This window comes from Papio anubis, chromosome 13 (assembly GCF_008728515.1).
Source record: "Papio anubis isolate 15944 chromosome 13, Panubis1.0, whole genome shotgun sequence".
Taxonomy (NCBI): Eukaryota; Metazoa; Chordata; class Mammalia; order Primates; family Cercopithecidae; genus Papio; species Papio anubis.
This window is the reverse complement of record NC_044988.1, coordinates 47,063,317-47,078,644: the sequence shown is the minus strand read 5'-3', so window position 1 is coordinate 47,078,644 and position 15,328 is coordinate 47,063,317. Positions and strand designations below refer to the sequence as shown.

The 15,328-nt window shown below is 39.1% G+C and overlaps 1 long non-coding RNA gene across 2 annotated transcripts in view; it reads right to left on the bottom strand.

The window, feature by feature from the left end:
* Window positions 1-1,421: 1,421 nt before the first annotated feature.
* LOC110741414 overlaps window positions 1,422-15,328 on the bottom strand; it is a 64,771-nt gene continuing 50,864 nt past the window's right edge. Inside the window, exons 2-4 of one of the 2 annotated variants that reach the window (XR_002517578.2) lie at window positions 11,252-11,334; window positions 3,580-3,644; window positions 1,422-3,310 (exon numbers count right to left, since the gene is read on the bottom strand). This is a non-coding gene — a long non-coding RNA (uncharacterized LOC110741414). Of the gene's footprint in view, window positions 3,645-11,251; window positions 11,335-15,328 lie in introns of both variants that reach the window. The other variant, XR_002517577.2, reaches the window with a different exon arrangement.

Here is a 15,328-nt window from a genome sequence, read left to right as displayed (position 1 = left end):
CACAAACATCAGTTTAAAACAACACTGATTTATCTCAGTGCTTTTGTAAGTGAAACTTCCAGGGACAGGATAGCTGGGTCATTTGCTGAGGGTGTCACCAGGCTAACAGAAAGAGGTGAGCCAGAGCTGTGATTTTCATCTGCGACTTGGGATCCTCTTCCAAACTCACTGATTGTTGGCAGAATTCATTTCCTTGCAGCTGTCTGACTGAGGTCCCCGTTTTCCTGCTGGCTGTCATACAGGGATTGCTCTCAGATCCTAGAGGCCACTCAATGTTCCTTGCCATGTGGCTCCCATGGGCAGTTCACACTATAGCTGTTTGCTTTCTTTCAGGCCAGGAGGAGCACATTTCTCTAATCCTTCACCTTCTTTTAAAGGTTTGCCTGATTAATTCAGGCCCACCCAAAATAAGCTCCTTTTCATTATCTCCAAATCAACTGATTAGTAACCAAATAACAGGAATGCTATCACACCACATTCAGAGTCCACTCATAATCAAGAGTAAGGGATTATATGGAGTATGTACACCAGGAGACAGGAATTTGGGAGGCCATATTGGAATCTTGCCTCCCACAGTTAGTTATATGATGATTTTATGAGGCTATGAAACTGGAAATCAGTGGCAATTCAGGACTATGAAAGCCATAGGAGTGGAAAAATTACCTACAGAGCGACTGCATATTAAAAAATGAATGTTAATATAAAATAACTATGTCTAACACTTATTAGGTACATTCTATTTGCCAGGCACTGTTCTTTTTTGTGTGTATGAGAGGGTCTCACTCTGTTGCCCCTGTTGGAGTGCAATGGCACAGTCATAGTTCACTGCAGCCTCAAACTCCTGGGCTCAAGTGATCCTCCCATCTTAGCCTCCACAGTAGCTAAGACTACAGGTGCACACCACCATGCCCAACTAATTTTTTATTTTTTGTGGAGATGAGGTCCCCTTATGTTGCCCAGGCTTGTAGGAATCTATAAGCCTCATTTCACAGATAAGGATACTGAGGCACAGAGAGGTTAATTCACTTGTCCAACCTTATACAACTATTTAAATAGTGGTGCAGTGGCTCACCCCAGCACTGTGGGAGGCTGAGGGGGTGGATCACGAGGTCAGGAGTTCAAAACCAGCCTGGCCAACACAGTGAAACTCCAACTCTACTAAAAACACAAAAATTAGCAGGGCGTGATGGTGGACGCTTGTAATCCCAGCTATTCAGAAGGCTGAGGCAGAGAATCGCTTGAACCTGGTAGGCAAAGGTTGCAGTGAGCTGAGACAGGACCACTGTACTCCAGCCTGGGCGACACAGCGAAACTCTGTGTCAAAAAAAAAAAAAAAAAAAAATAGTGGAGCCAGGATTTTGACCCAGGCAATGTGGATAAAAAATCAATCTAAACTCTATTGAAGAAGCGATGTGGGAACAGAGCTGACACCTGAATTTCCAAGTTTTTCATGTCAGAGAGAAGAGGAAGTAGCAAAGAAGATGGTGAAGAAGCAGCCCCTGAGGTAAAAGATTAAATCAAGAGCAAGCACGGGGTCTCCCAAGAGCCAAATGTAGAGAGCATCATGGGAATAAATGAATGGTTTTCTGGGTCACATACTAATATTTGTAGAAAAATCTCCCATGTTTTCATTTATAAAGGTACACCAAAATGATTCCATCACTAGTACATTCACTCAGTAAATATGTATTTGTCTACAATGTGCCTGGGGTGGGTAAAGCAGTGACCAAGACAGGCAGGTCCTCTCATCAAGGAGTTTACATTGTAAAAAGGGAAGGGGGACTGGAAATAAGCAAGTAAATAAATTCTTAAATAAGCTCATTTTATATAGGCTAGGAAGAAAGTTGAGTTGGGTTCAGAGTTAGAGGTAATTAGGACTGATTTCATCTTTGCTTCACATTTTATATAGTCTACTAGGGCTATCATTGTAAAATGCCACAGAGTGGGTAATTTTTAAAGAACAGAAATTTATTGCTCACAGTTCTGGAGGCCGGGAAGTACGAGATCAAGGCACCAGCAGATTCAGTGTCTGGTAAGGGCCTGTTGCTCACAGATGGTGCCTTCTGTGTGTCCTCTCCTTGTGAAAGGGGCCAACAAGCTCCCTCAGGCCTCCTTGGTAAGGCACTGTTCCCATTCATAAGGGTAGCACTCGCTCTCATGACCTAATCACCTTCTAAAAGCCCCACCTCTTAAAACCATTGCATTGTGATTAGGTTTTAATATAGGAATTCACAGGAGATACAAACATTCAGACCATAGCAGACCTCTTTTTCTGTCTTGTTGAAGGCTGCCCTCTCACTGTGTCATCACATGACTTCTTCTCTGTTCTTGCATGGAGAGAGACAGACACACAAACACATACACACACACACACACACAAAGCGAGAGAGAGAGAGAGGAAAAAGAGAGAGAGAGAGAGAGATGAGAGGATGGCATCTCTTCCTTTTCTTATAAGGACACCAGCCTATCAAACTAGGGCCCCACTCTTACGATCTTATTTAACCTTAATTATCTCCCTAACGGCCCTATCTCCAGATGCAGTCACCTAGGGGGTTATAGCTTCAACATATAAATTTTGAGGAGACACAGTTCAGCCTATGACATTCTTTTACCTGTAAAAAAAACTTTCCTACAAAGGGAGAGAAAGAAGAAAAAGAAAATAAGTGAGTCTTTGTATGGGAACATTAGAGAAAAATAGTAAAGAGACAGATTCCCATTTCTACTATTATATAAAAATTATGGGTGGTTAAAATAACTCAGATATATAAAAACCTCACTAATTGATATTCATTGAAGAATTTGTGAAATGTTTAAAGTAATGAATCTGAATGATCAAACTACTGATTTTTATTTATTTTAAAATAAAGAAATGTGTCTACTTTTATTTATACATACCAAGAAGTTAAACTTATTTATATATCATTCCATAGTAGGCAGTTTCTAGTTCAGGAAATCATAGAGCTTCCATGTTCATAGGTACTCCCAGATCACTAACTCTACTCTGTGGGCTTCAGATGGCTAGTTGTAAGCCTCATGAACCTAATGCCCAGCTATAGCAGGTAAGCCAGAGAGCAGATGATGAGCAACCTACAAGCTTGTTGGGCACACATGAGGAGGACTGGTGCAAAAGGTTAAGCTGGACCAACCCAAGACAAGTATGGAGGCCAGGAATAATAGTCAGGAGAAGAAAGTGGACAACTTGTTTGGCTAATGACTCTCTGTACACACCTCACTGATGGAAGTTAGGCATCCAACCTGATCAGAAAGGGAAGATGCATCGTCTCCCACCATGCTTGTCCCCTCTTTGTCTCTGTGTGCATAAAATAAAAAGGTTAGGTAATACATATAAAAACCACAACTCTGTACCAGTAATTTCTTGCTATAGCATCAAAAAAATAAAATTAAATCCATATAGAGTTGGAAAGATGGGGAGATGTCAGTCCTTCTACTCCAAGTCTTTCTACAACTGGAACCCTAGTTCCAGCTTTTGGGAGTGTCCTACATGGCCACTCCCTATGCAGGGTACAGAGCTTCTCCTCTGAAACCTTTCCACAGCCCTCTGTCCTTTTAGCCACTTACCTATATGGAAGTTCTAAGCCCTGTTCACCCTCTGTGCTCCAGTTCCATTAGGAGTGCTTTTATTCCTGAGAATGGAGAGAAGAGGAAGGCTATTAGGTACTATAGTCTCAGGATGAGTTATCTAAAGAAAATTAGGACATTCTGCCATGGGGAGTTGATCCCCTTCCTACATAGCTTTTCCATCTTACTGTACCAAAAAGCCTCCCTTCTTTCTCAAATGTGAACTAAGTAACAAAAAGCCTTCTCAGGGGTAGATTCTGATAGCTTTCTGATTCATTCCAGTAAACTTTTTAAATTAAGGTTAATGATGAATGTCTCTGTTCTGTGCAATTCAGAGAACCCAACTAAACCAAAGTGTGAAACAATTTTTTTAATAAATAAAAATATTATAAATAATATTTGAGAACAAATGGTTACAGTTAACAGATTGGCAGAGGAAATTCCTATGTATACTAACATTCTGCTGTGATTCTGTTTATTAATAATTTCCTTAGTTAAGTCTTTCTTTATAACTAACACAATAAGTCAATATTCAAATTATTATTAGTTTTGAGTGTAGTGAAATCTGAATTATTGAGGTTTTATTATATGCTCAAACATCATTCAACTTCTGCTGATACATTCACTATATATTAGTATATATATATCAGATTCATTACTTTAAACTTGATTAGGTAGTTACATGCAGAAGAATTAATTGGATTACAAAAAAATGGTTCTTACCTCACACCAAATATAAAAATTAAAATGGGTTAAACACATAAATGCAAGAGCTAAAACTATACAACTCTTAGAAGAAAATATAGGTGTAAATATTTGTAACCTTGGATTACATTGTTGTTTCTTAGATATGACAACTACAGCACAAGCAACCAAAGGAAAAAGTAAATAAATTAAACATCAAAATTTAAAACCTGGGCTTCAAAGGACACTATTAGAAAAGTTAAAACGTTACATCTGAAGTCCATAGATTATGAAAAATATTTTGAAATCATGCATCTGATATGAACTTATATCCAGAATATATTTGTTAAAAGCTCTTACAACTAAACAATAAAAAAAATCCAATTTCAAAATGGGCAAAGAATTTGAATAGACATTTATTGCTCCAAAGAAGATAAACAAATGGCCAATAAATACATGAAAAGATGCTCAACATCATTAGTCATCAGGGAAATGCAAATCAAAAACCACAATGAGATACCATTCACGCACACTAGGATGGTTCAAATAAAAAAGACAGGTAATAACAAATGTCGGTGAGGATGTGGAAAAATGCAAAACCTCATACATTGCTTGGGATTACAAAATGGTGCAGCTACTTTGGAAAACACTTTGGCAGTTGCTCAAAAAGTTAGAGTTATCATTTGACCCAATAATTAGGTGTATATCAAAGGGAATTCAAAATATACATCCATGCAAAAACTTAGGGATGAATGTTTATGACCTCATTATTCCTAATAGCCATAAAGTGGAAACACCCAAAATGTCCATGAACTGATAAATGGGCAGACAATGTGGTATATCCATCCAGTAGATATAAAAAAGTGTAAAAAGGAATAAAGTATTGATTCATGTGAGCCTTGAAAACATTATGCCAAGTGAAAGGAACCAGACACAAAAGATCTTGTATTATGTGATTCTAATAGTATAAAATGTCTAGAATAGCCAAATCCATACAGACAAAATAGATTAGGGTTGCTAGGGCCTGAGGGAAGTAGGATATGGAGAATGAATGAATACTAATGGTCACAGTTGGGTTTTTTTTTTTTTTTGAGATGGTCAAAATGATCTAAAATCAGAGAGTGATGATAGTTTTACAACATTGTTAATATGCTAACAAGTGAATTTTGAACAAGTGAATTCTGAGTAAGTGAATTTTATAATATATAAATTATATTTCAATAAAGTTGTTTGGTTTTTTAAATAACATGCTTTAACATAGTAATGGGTTGGCATAGTTACCCAGTCATATTTTAACCTTATACTTTACCTTTTATTACTTATTTAGTTGTTCAAGAAACATTAATTAAGAACCTGTTATTTATAAGCAATCCGTTAGGTACTAGGAATAGAGAGTTGAACATGTTGCAGTGTCCCTAAGACTAGTGGGACAAATAGAAACAGTAACATATATTTATAATAATATATGATATGTGCCATAAGTCAGAATAATGACATGTACACAGTACTGGCTAATAATTGGAAGTATTTTAAAAAGGTGTCTTGCAATTAATTTTTTTACATTCCCTGCCTTACTCTTTGGAGATCAGGCAGTCAAACATCAGGATATTGCCAAAAAAAAAAAAAAAAGAGAAAGAAACAAGAAGCTCGATTTGCCTGGACCTAAATCATCAAGAGTTGGTGGTCATAAAGGTGGTATAAAAATAGCTGTTTTTAGGTCAGATAAGCATATTGGTTGTTTCTGCCTTAGAGAATACTATAGCTTTTCAAGTAATTTTAGCCAATTAGCTTCTTTCTGTCTTGATTTGAATTCAGATTGTGTCATCAAAACCATATTCCATGATTTCCTTGCCTTCGTTATATCTGAATAGCTGACAAAATAGGTGTAATAATTCCATCAAAGTAACTCAGACGTGTGTCTGTTGGGATTACTGAAGGCAACAATAGACATTTACCAAAAACCCCTAAAATCTCACCTGTTTATCATCATCCATATAGAAATCTCCAGTCACACCCTCAGATCAGACAAATGTACCAAACTCAGTAACTGGTATTCCCAAAAGGCTGCCTAAGTGTAAGCTGAGTGTGAAAGAAATCCAAGAACAGACAACCACCTCTTTAAAAGTATGTCCTGTACCCATGGAGCAGGCTCTAACAGTATACCTTGGTTGTGTATATGTTTTCAGAGGAACACTGACAATTAACCAAAAAAAAAAAAAAATCTGCCAGTAAAAATTACTCTCAAGTGGTTGGCAACTTTAGCTATAGTCATTTCCCCATTTATTTAACCTAAAAACATTTCCAAAGATTTAAACTATTTCCTGTGCTTCATGGTATGGCTTCGCACACCCGAACGACTTTACATCATCGAAGGAGAATGCACGATGGGGAATGGTCAGACTCTAACGAAGAACAGTTTTATTTCAGCACAGTTGTATGGATGGCTATTTTTTCCCCTTCCTCTCTTTATTTCACATGCTGAAAGATCAGCCCTTAGATGACCATGTTCCAGGCAGATACATTTCCAATGGAGCAGCAAGGCATCGAGGTAAGGCAAATGCCTTCTGCAACATCCCCTGTAGTTTACATTTCGCTATATCATTACGGGACCATCTTCTTCCCTGCAGGCTGATTGCATTCCAACAGCAAAAGCTGCATACATTTGATTCAAAAACAAACACTGGAATACTTCCGGATACAAGCTGTTAAGAATGTGTACAATTGCCTTGTCATTTATAAAGTTTTTACTAATCTTTCATGACCCACTTGCCTTGGTATAAATGATCTTACTAGAACTACCTTGCTGAATCTTATCTTTTCTAAGGTAACTTTTTGATTTATTTTGTTTTCACATTTTCCTTCCTCAATTTTGATGAAAAGGAAAAGAGAACTGGCTCCAGCTAGCAATCCTGGGCACCACCCAGAACAAAGGACCCTCTTAAGAAAGAAAAGGAGATTGTCACTGTTTCAGGGAACCACATTCAAAGCCAAACTACTCAGCCCAAAGGGACTGCCTGCGGTATAGACTCCAACACCAAAAAAACACATTAAAATCATTTCATGCACATGATATTAGAAATATAAAAGGAAAGAAGCCTTCTCAACATCACTTGCCAGAGCACCTGTAAGCCAGGTGCCTTGTGCCAAGTCAGTGTGTATAGCACATGTGGTCTTACAATAACGTTACATACATTCCCATATTCCGTCCATCCTTATGGAAAAACAAAAAGAACATTTCCACCAAGACTTTATCATAAAACATTACCCTTCATCAAAGAGGTATGTGGCACCATCTGTGTTGCAGGGTAAAAAGGAAAAGTTTTAGAATTATATTCAAGTGCTATCTTTGACTTTTTGGTGAAGTTGCAGATTCCATAGACTAACTAGATTATAAATTTTTAAAGTCCAGAGTTTTATCTTATGAATTGCTTCCTCAACAAATATGTATCATATTCAGGTATCTATAGGTAATTAATGAAACAATTCCATTCAGCTGTATATTATAGCCACATTGAGTCATCCTCTCAGGCTTTCATTTAAAAGTTCTCCAACCTTGTAAATTCTGTCCTTATTAAATGCCCCTCCCATTGCCACCTTAGATTTATTAGTTTTATAAATTTGAAGCTTAAGATTTTAGTCTACCCAATGTCAGAAGACACAGACAGATATAATATTGCCTAGATTCATTATTTTATATTCATTATTATTGTGTTCATTTTTTCTTCTGATTTTTTTTTTTTAATTTAAAATTTTTGAAATATTTGTTGGGTAGGAGGCTGAATGTATTATGGGCCCTAGAACTGTGGAGTCAATTCTCCCTTGTTTCTGAGTAGATGCCTAGAAGAAACCACAGATTTCGTAGAGTGATTACTGAAGTTGTGTTGATTTGGTCTTAAGATAGTAAAAAGATTAGTGTTTCTTCACACTGTAAATCCAGATAAAATGATGGCTTTAGAATACAACTAACAGTACTTCCCAAGACATGCTAAGCTAAAGCGAGTTCGTTTCAAGGAAGACATGAAAATACTTTGGAAGAAAAGTCAACTGACTTCTTAATTTTTCATTACAAACTTGGAAAGAATGTTCTTTTAGTTTATAATTTCTTTAAACGGTAAATACCAGCCAGAGCCTTATGACCAATTGTAGAAATAGGGTCTATCACCTCTACCTGTACATCCATGTTTGCTGCTAAATTATACAAAAACTAACTATATACTTTAAATTAAAAATTTTTTGGCCGGGCGCAGTGGCTCAAGCCTGTAATCCCAGCACTTTGGGAGGCCGAGACGGGCGGATCACGAGGTCAGGAAATCGAGACCATCCCAACATGGGCTAACATGGTGAAACCCTGTCTCCACTAAAAAATACAAAAAACTAGCCGGGCGAGGTGGTGGGCGCCTGTAGTCCCAGCTACTCGGGAGGCTGAGGCAGGAGAATGGCGTGAACCCGGGAGGCGGAGCTTGCAGTGAGCTGAGATCCGGCCACTGCACTCTAGCCTGGGGAACAGAGCGAGACTCCGTCTCAAAAAAAAAAAAAAAAAAAAAAAGAAAACAAAAAAAAAAAGAAAAAATTTTTCTCATCCACTATTTTATACATGGCAGTTGAGATTATCATTTAACAAATCAGTGATTGACAAGTTAATTTGGGTTCAGGAGCAAACATCCTCAGGGGAAGTTCGTGCACTCCCAGAGCCTTGGCCTATGGCATGATCTCTGCATGCATTAGCTGGAAGGGACTGTGGGTTGCTGCTCCTGATAATGGAGGGAATATATTTGTAGTTATTTATGAAAATGCCAGCCCATGTTAAGCAAGACCATCAGTGAAATTGTATGTGTAGGCAGAAGGGTGTGTTGACTGGATAATCAAAGGATGGGATGACATTGACATTCTGGAGTGTCTATGCAAGTACCACCAGACTTCACCTCTGCTGACATTTCCTTGGCCTATGGCCCTAGCTTACTGGATGAGCAATGGACATCTGACCTAAGTTAGGCCAAATAGTTTCTGTCTCACATATGAATTTGAAATGAAAAACACAGAAACTGTTTTGTGGGAGGTGTATCACATTTATGGCAGAGCTCTAAAGGAGAAGTGAAAATCTGGACCAAAAAGAAAGAGGGCAAAAGCAGATAAGCCAAGGGAAGCAGAAGAGAGGCCACATGGCCCGAAAAGGAAGAGAGGGGTAGCCACTGGGGTCTCTGGAAATTCTTCTAATGCTGTTCCAGGCCTCCATGTGGCCTGGTTGCTCTTGGGCTCTAGACTCCCACACACACACCGCTAGTTTTGCTTAGGCATATTTGCATAGTTTTCTGTTCCTTGCATTGGAAATATCCCTGCATGAGCCAGCATGTTTTTCTCTTTGGAATATATGTGGCTATGAGTGATACTCAAAAATTTTACTCATACATATAGAACTACCTTGACCAGTCCTAATACCTAGGAACTCCAGCCTAAACATAGAGAGAGGGCTCAGGAGACCCCAGCTTTGGCAGACATTGGCCCAGTACTTGCTGGACCATGGGGAGGACCCAGGCAGGGCCTTAGGTACTGACCTAGGTACTTTTCCCTCTGTGGACCCCATCCTATATAAATTATATCAAAAATTATATTTTATGACTATGGTGATAAAAAAAACAGATATAATCTTGGCTAGATTCATAATTTTATATTCATTATTATATTCATTTTTTCTTATTATTTTTAAAAATCTAAAATTGAAATATTTCGGTGGGGGGCTGAATGCATTATGGGCCTCAGGCATTGTGCCTAGTGTGCCTAATGAATAACTTGGCCCTGGTCCCAGGAGAGCAGTAGGGTCTATTTACCAAATTATTACAGAAGTGTTTCAGAATTGCAGCTACAGCCATGGCCATACTGTTGTGTACCAGCTGAAGAGCAACCCTGTACCTGACACAGACCACCTAAATGTACATTGTCAGAGGAAGGGCCTACTATATATACAATTATTTTTATTCCTACATGTTACTATATATGCACAATTGATAAAGAAACCACAGCAATATTTTGTATTTTTGATTGACACACAAGTTCATACAAATGTATAGGAAATGTTTAGGAAGGATAAACACAAAATTGGGTACAATGGCTGCCCCTGGAGAAGGAAGGAGCCACTTAGGGTTATAAAAGATGGTCAAAGGGGAATTTTACTTTATTTGAAAATATTAATTGCTTTATAGAAGAATTTATCTCATGCATTACTTACATAAATAAAACATTAAACATTTAATTAAAGGCTAAATATACCATCTGCCTAGAGAAGGCTGATGATAAGCCCAGAAGATCTGTCTTGAAGAACTGCAATGTTTACAGCTGAATGGCTAAACACAGAGTCCTTGGAGCCTGACTGCCTGGCCCAGCTCTGTCACTGACAAATTACTTAGCCCCTCCATGTCACAGTGTCCTCAGCTGTATAATGGAAGAAGTAATCGTAACCTACCTTATGGGGTTATTGTAAGGATTAAATAAATTAATATATGCAAAACTCTTGAAATAGTGCCTGGTGCATATTAGACTATGTTTTAGCTCATGTTATTGTGAGTGTTATCATTGGTTATTTCTATGTTTAACAAGTTCTCCTAAGTGTTCCCTACAGTTAGTAGTACAGAAGTTGGAAAGCCCCTGCTGTCTACATACAGACTCAAGGATTTGGTGCAAGCCAGTTTCGGAAGAAGTGAAAGGCATTCCCAGGAATGAAGAGTAATAAAAGTTTGAGCTACTGAGGTTGGCAGTGAGGTCAACGTGAGCTGCCAGCCCTCTTGGATAAGGGGAGCAGCTATACACTCACTGGGCAGTCCATTACAGAAAAGAGTGGCAGGTTTCATTCTGTCCAAACCACAACACACTGAGGCCTATGTGCCAGGCCCTGGGCTAGATGCTGAGGGTGCTGAGGAAGAATACCATGTTAGCTATGTTCCCTTAAGGACTGCATCCTCTTGAACAGAAACCCAGAAGAAGATTCAAAACTCACCATAGTGTCATGCCCCTCTTCAGAGCACCAAGGGGTCTTCTGCCAAAATGAATGCCTGTTTCTTTGAGCTTTCTTCATTATATCTAAAGAGAAAATCACAGAGTTTACATTTTACAGACAACAGATAATAAACTGACCATCAAATTGACTTGTAGATTAATTAGAATTTATGATCAGCCACATGAAAGAAATATAGCGGGCACTGTTATAAAGAATTACGAAACAAGAGGATCCCTTTACACAAAACAATAGAGGAAAGGGTCTCTGAGAAGGTGAGATTTAAGCAAAGAGTCATCTATGCAGCAGGAAGACAGTTCCAGTCAAAGCAAGTCTAACCTGTAAAGACTATGAAATGGAAAGGACTTTGCTATGTGTGAGCAAATATCAGAGGCTGGTATGGCTAGATAGGCCCAAGGCAAAAGGAAATAACGTCAGAAACATAAGCAGTGGCCAGATGATGTTGATTCAAAGTGAAAATGTGAAACAAGGATCTTAAGACAGAAACAACAGGATCTGATATTTCTCCACCCTTCTCCACATTTGTGAAAATAAAGGAATCACTAATTAAGATATTTGCCTACAGAGATGCTAGAGGACAATCTGTTTCAAGGCAATAATGGAGCAAGGAAAGGCACTTTATCAGATATTTACAAACACTTTGCACATAATTTTTCCCTTTATTCATCATATGATTTTATTTGAACTACTACCATTTGAAGGTATTATTGTTGACATTTTGTAGATAAGGAAAGAGACTCAAAAAAGTTTGGGATCTTACTTAAGGTCACATAGTGAGTATGTGGCTACACTAGGTGGGTAATTTAGGTTTTATGGCTCTTGTCTTCTTTCTGCTAGACTAGACCAAGAGGGAGAGGGTGAAGACTCATAACGTCTTCCTTACTGTGGTTACTGTGGAGTTCATCAGTGATGAGGGTGAACACAATCCAGTGTTCCTGAGGTGGAAGCATAAGTGTGGCATATACAGTGCAGAGATTGTCTAGGAATGTCTTACCCTGCATGCTGCATGAGGGGGCAAGGGAGACAAGTACAAGAAAACCACAGCCCTCAAAGTCATGCCAAATTCAGTTAGGCCTGGTGTGATCAGCTGTGTAATTGCTAAAGCTGGAATCCATGGCCTCTTGTATGCTGTTCCAACTCATTCCCACAGAACATTTGGAAGAGCTTTGCATCATGTGTTCAACTGGGCTGTGTCTTCCACAGGCTCTAGCTCGTTGTTTTATTTAGCATATGCCAGAATCTGGCAAGTTTACCTAAATCGACACCAAATTCCAGGAGTTTGAATGCTGACGTAAGATCTCCTTTTAAAAAAAATTTTCTTTTCTTCCCCCCCCCACTGTTTTTCATTCAAGAAGAGTATTAGCATGGAGTGACTGACAGAGTCTGCCTGTGGGAGGGAGTATTTCAAACAGTTCAAGACCCTGTGCTTCTCTTCCAAATTACACCTATCTACAAGCTCTCAGGAGAGGAGAGTTGATTAAAGATTGGTGCTTAATAGCATCAGGGATCAGCAAGAGTCCAGGTTTCTGGCATCTTTCCATCGTTGTTATACTGGTGGGTAGTCATGCTGCTTAACCCATGCCTTATCAAAGCAAGCTATAGTCTCCAACGTACAGCTCCACCATGTGAAAATCCTGCTAAATGCTGGGTGGAGTACAGCTGGGTGTCCCAAATTATTGATGTGCATCCCTGATGGTTTGTAATTCATATATGGGGATATGCAGGAGAATACTTTTTGTAGATATGGCTCTTTTTTTTTTGAGACAGGGTCTGGCTCTGTCACCCAGGCTGGAGTGCAGTGACACAATCTTGGCTCACCACAACCTTCACTGCCTAGGCTCAAGGGATCCTCCCACCTCAGCCTCAAAAGTAGCTGGGACTACAGGCACATGCCACCATGCCCGGCTAATTTTTTAATTTTTTTGTAAACATGGGGTTTTGCCATTTTGCCCAGGCTGGTCTTGAACTCCTGAGCTCAAGGGATGCACATGCCTCAGCCTCCCAAAGTGCTGGAATTACAAATGTGAGCCACTGCGCCTGGCCAGATATGGCATATTTTAATGCACATTCAAAAAGAATATAATTAGAATTTCAAACTTGTGATCTTCATAAACATACTTGCTAATGGAGAGGTAGTAGTACCTGGTATCATGGTGATTCACGTTATGCTACTCACAAAAGTTACTGGTGTGGTATCAGGTGCTACAAAGCTATAGTAAAGTCATGATGGTAGTGCCCCACTGCCTGGCAATTGGAAAATACTAATGTAGCACAAAGAGCACTGAATTGAGACTGGTTAATATAGGCCAATTGAGAAATGTTTAAGCACTAACAATAGTGTCCTTGAAGACAGGAACTAATATACTTTGGATATGTGTCCCTGTCCGAATCTCATGTTGAATTGTAATCCCCAGTATTGGAGGTGTGGCCAGGTGGGAGGTGATTGGATTATGGGGGTGAATTTCTCATGAATGGTTTAGCACCATCTCCTTGGTACCATGCTTGCAATAGTAAATGTCTTCTGGCAAAATCTGGCTGTTTAAAAGTGTGTGGCACTCCTTCCTCTCTCTTGCTCCTACTCTGGCCACGTGACATACCTGCTCCCCCTTCTCCTTCTGCAGTGATTGTAAGTTTCCTGAGGCCTCCTCAGAAGGTGAGCCAATGCCAGCATTATGCTTCCTGTAAAGCCTGCAGAACCATAAGCCAATGAAACCTCTTTTCTTTATAAGTTACCAAGTCTGAGGCATTTCAATGCAAGAACAGCCTAATACAGCAACAATGGTTTCTTAAAAACTGTATTAGTTTCCTATTGCTGCTGTAATAAATAGTCACAAACAGTGGTTTAAAGCAACACAAATCTATTTTCTTACAGCAGAAGTCTGAAATGTGTCTTACCACAGCAAAATCATGGTGTTGGCAAAGCTGCATTCCTTCTGGGGGCTCTAGGGGAGAATCTCTCATGTCTCCTTTGCTTTTTCCAGTCTCTAGAGGCTGCCAGAATTCCTTTTCTCATAACCACTCCACTCTTTGCATCTGTCGTCATCTCTCTCTCTCTCTCTCTCTCTCTGACTGACTGGCTCTTCTGCCTTCTTTCACTTATAAAGGACACCTGTGACTACATTGGGCCCACCTGTGTAATTCAGAATACTTGCTCTACCTGTATATTCTGAATTTAATCCCAGCTGCATAGTCTACTTACAGCCATGAAGAAGTAGCAAAGATGTGATTTTCCTTCCCCAAATAAATAATTAGAAAGCTAGGGGGAAAAAATGAAACAGCTGTTTGCAGCCATTGGCCAACATGCACAGCAGGATTCTGATTTCTGAAAAAACGGAAAAAACCGAGATGGTTCCTACAATTATGCTTGCTTTCTGCCTGAAATCACATTGCAGACCATGAAGGAAGGGGGGGGGGGGTGTCCCGAGCATGGCAGGTTTGCTAAGTTAAGGAGATAGAGAATCAGACTTCAGGAAGCCTAAAATAGCAAAAAGTTGCAAGGAAGTTCTGGGAGCAGCGCCCTATGCAGAAAAATAGTTTCTGAAATCTGAATAGAGGTCCTCATGAGTCTTAGCTGAATACTAAGATCTTATGCATAGGATGGAAAATCAGGGGATTAGGCAAGCAGCAGTTCAGGCGTTATGAACCGAATGGTTTACAGAGCTCACCTGGGGCTGAGCTGAAAAATGAATGAAAAATGAATATATCTCTGTGATGTGTGAGATAATAACAACAGGTCTAACATATGTATATCTACAGTGTTAGAAGAGGGAAAACAGAAGGAGTGAAAGAATAAAAATTTGGGGAGAAATAATGGCTGAAATTTATTCCAAATTTGATTACAAAAAGCTCAACGAACCCAATGAAAAATATATATGAAACAAAAAATAATAGGAGGTATTATATTCCTGACCAGATGAGGCAGAAAGTCTTGACCACTTCAGGCACTCAGTAGAAACACCAGAAAGGCTATACTTTAGAAGGGGATTTAAATTTCCGTAAAGTGTAGGGTACTGTAGAATCACCTTAATAAGTTTTTAAAAGTCTCAAGACGGTCAAAAT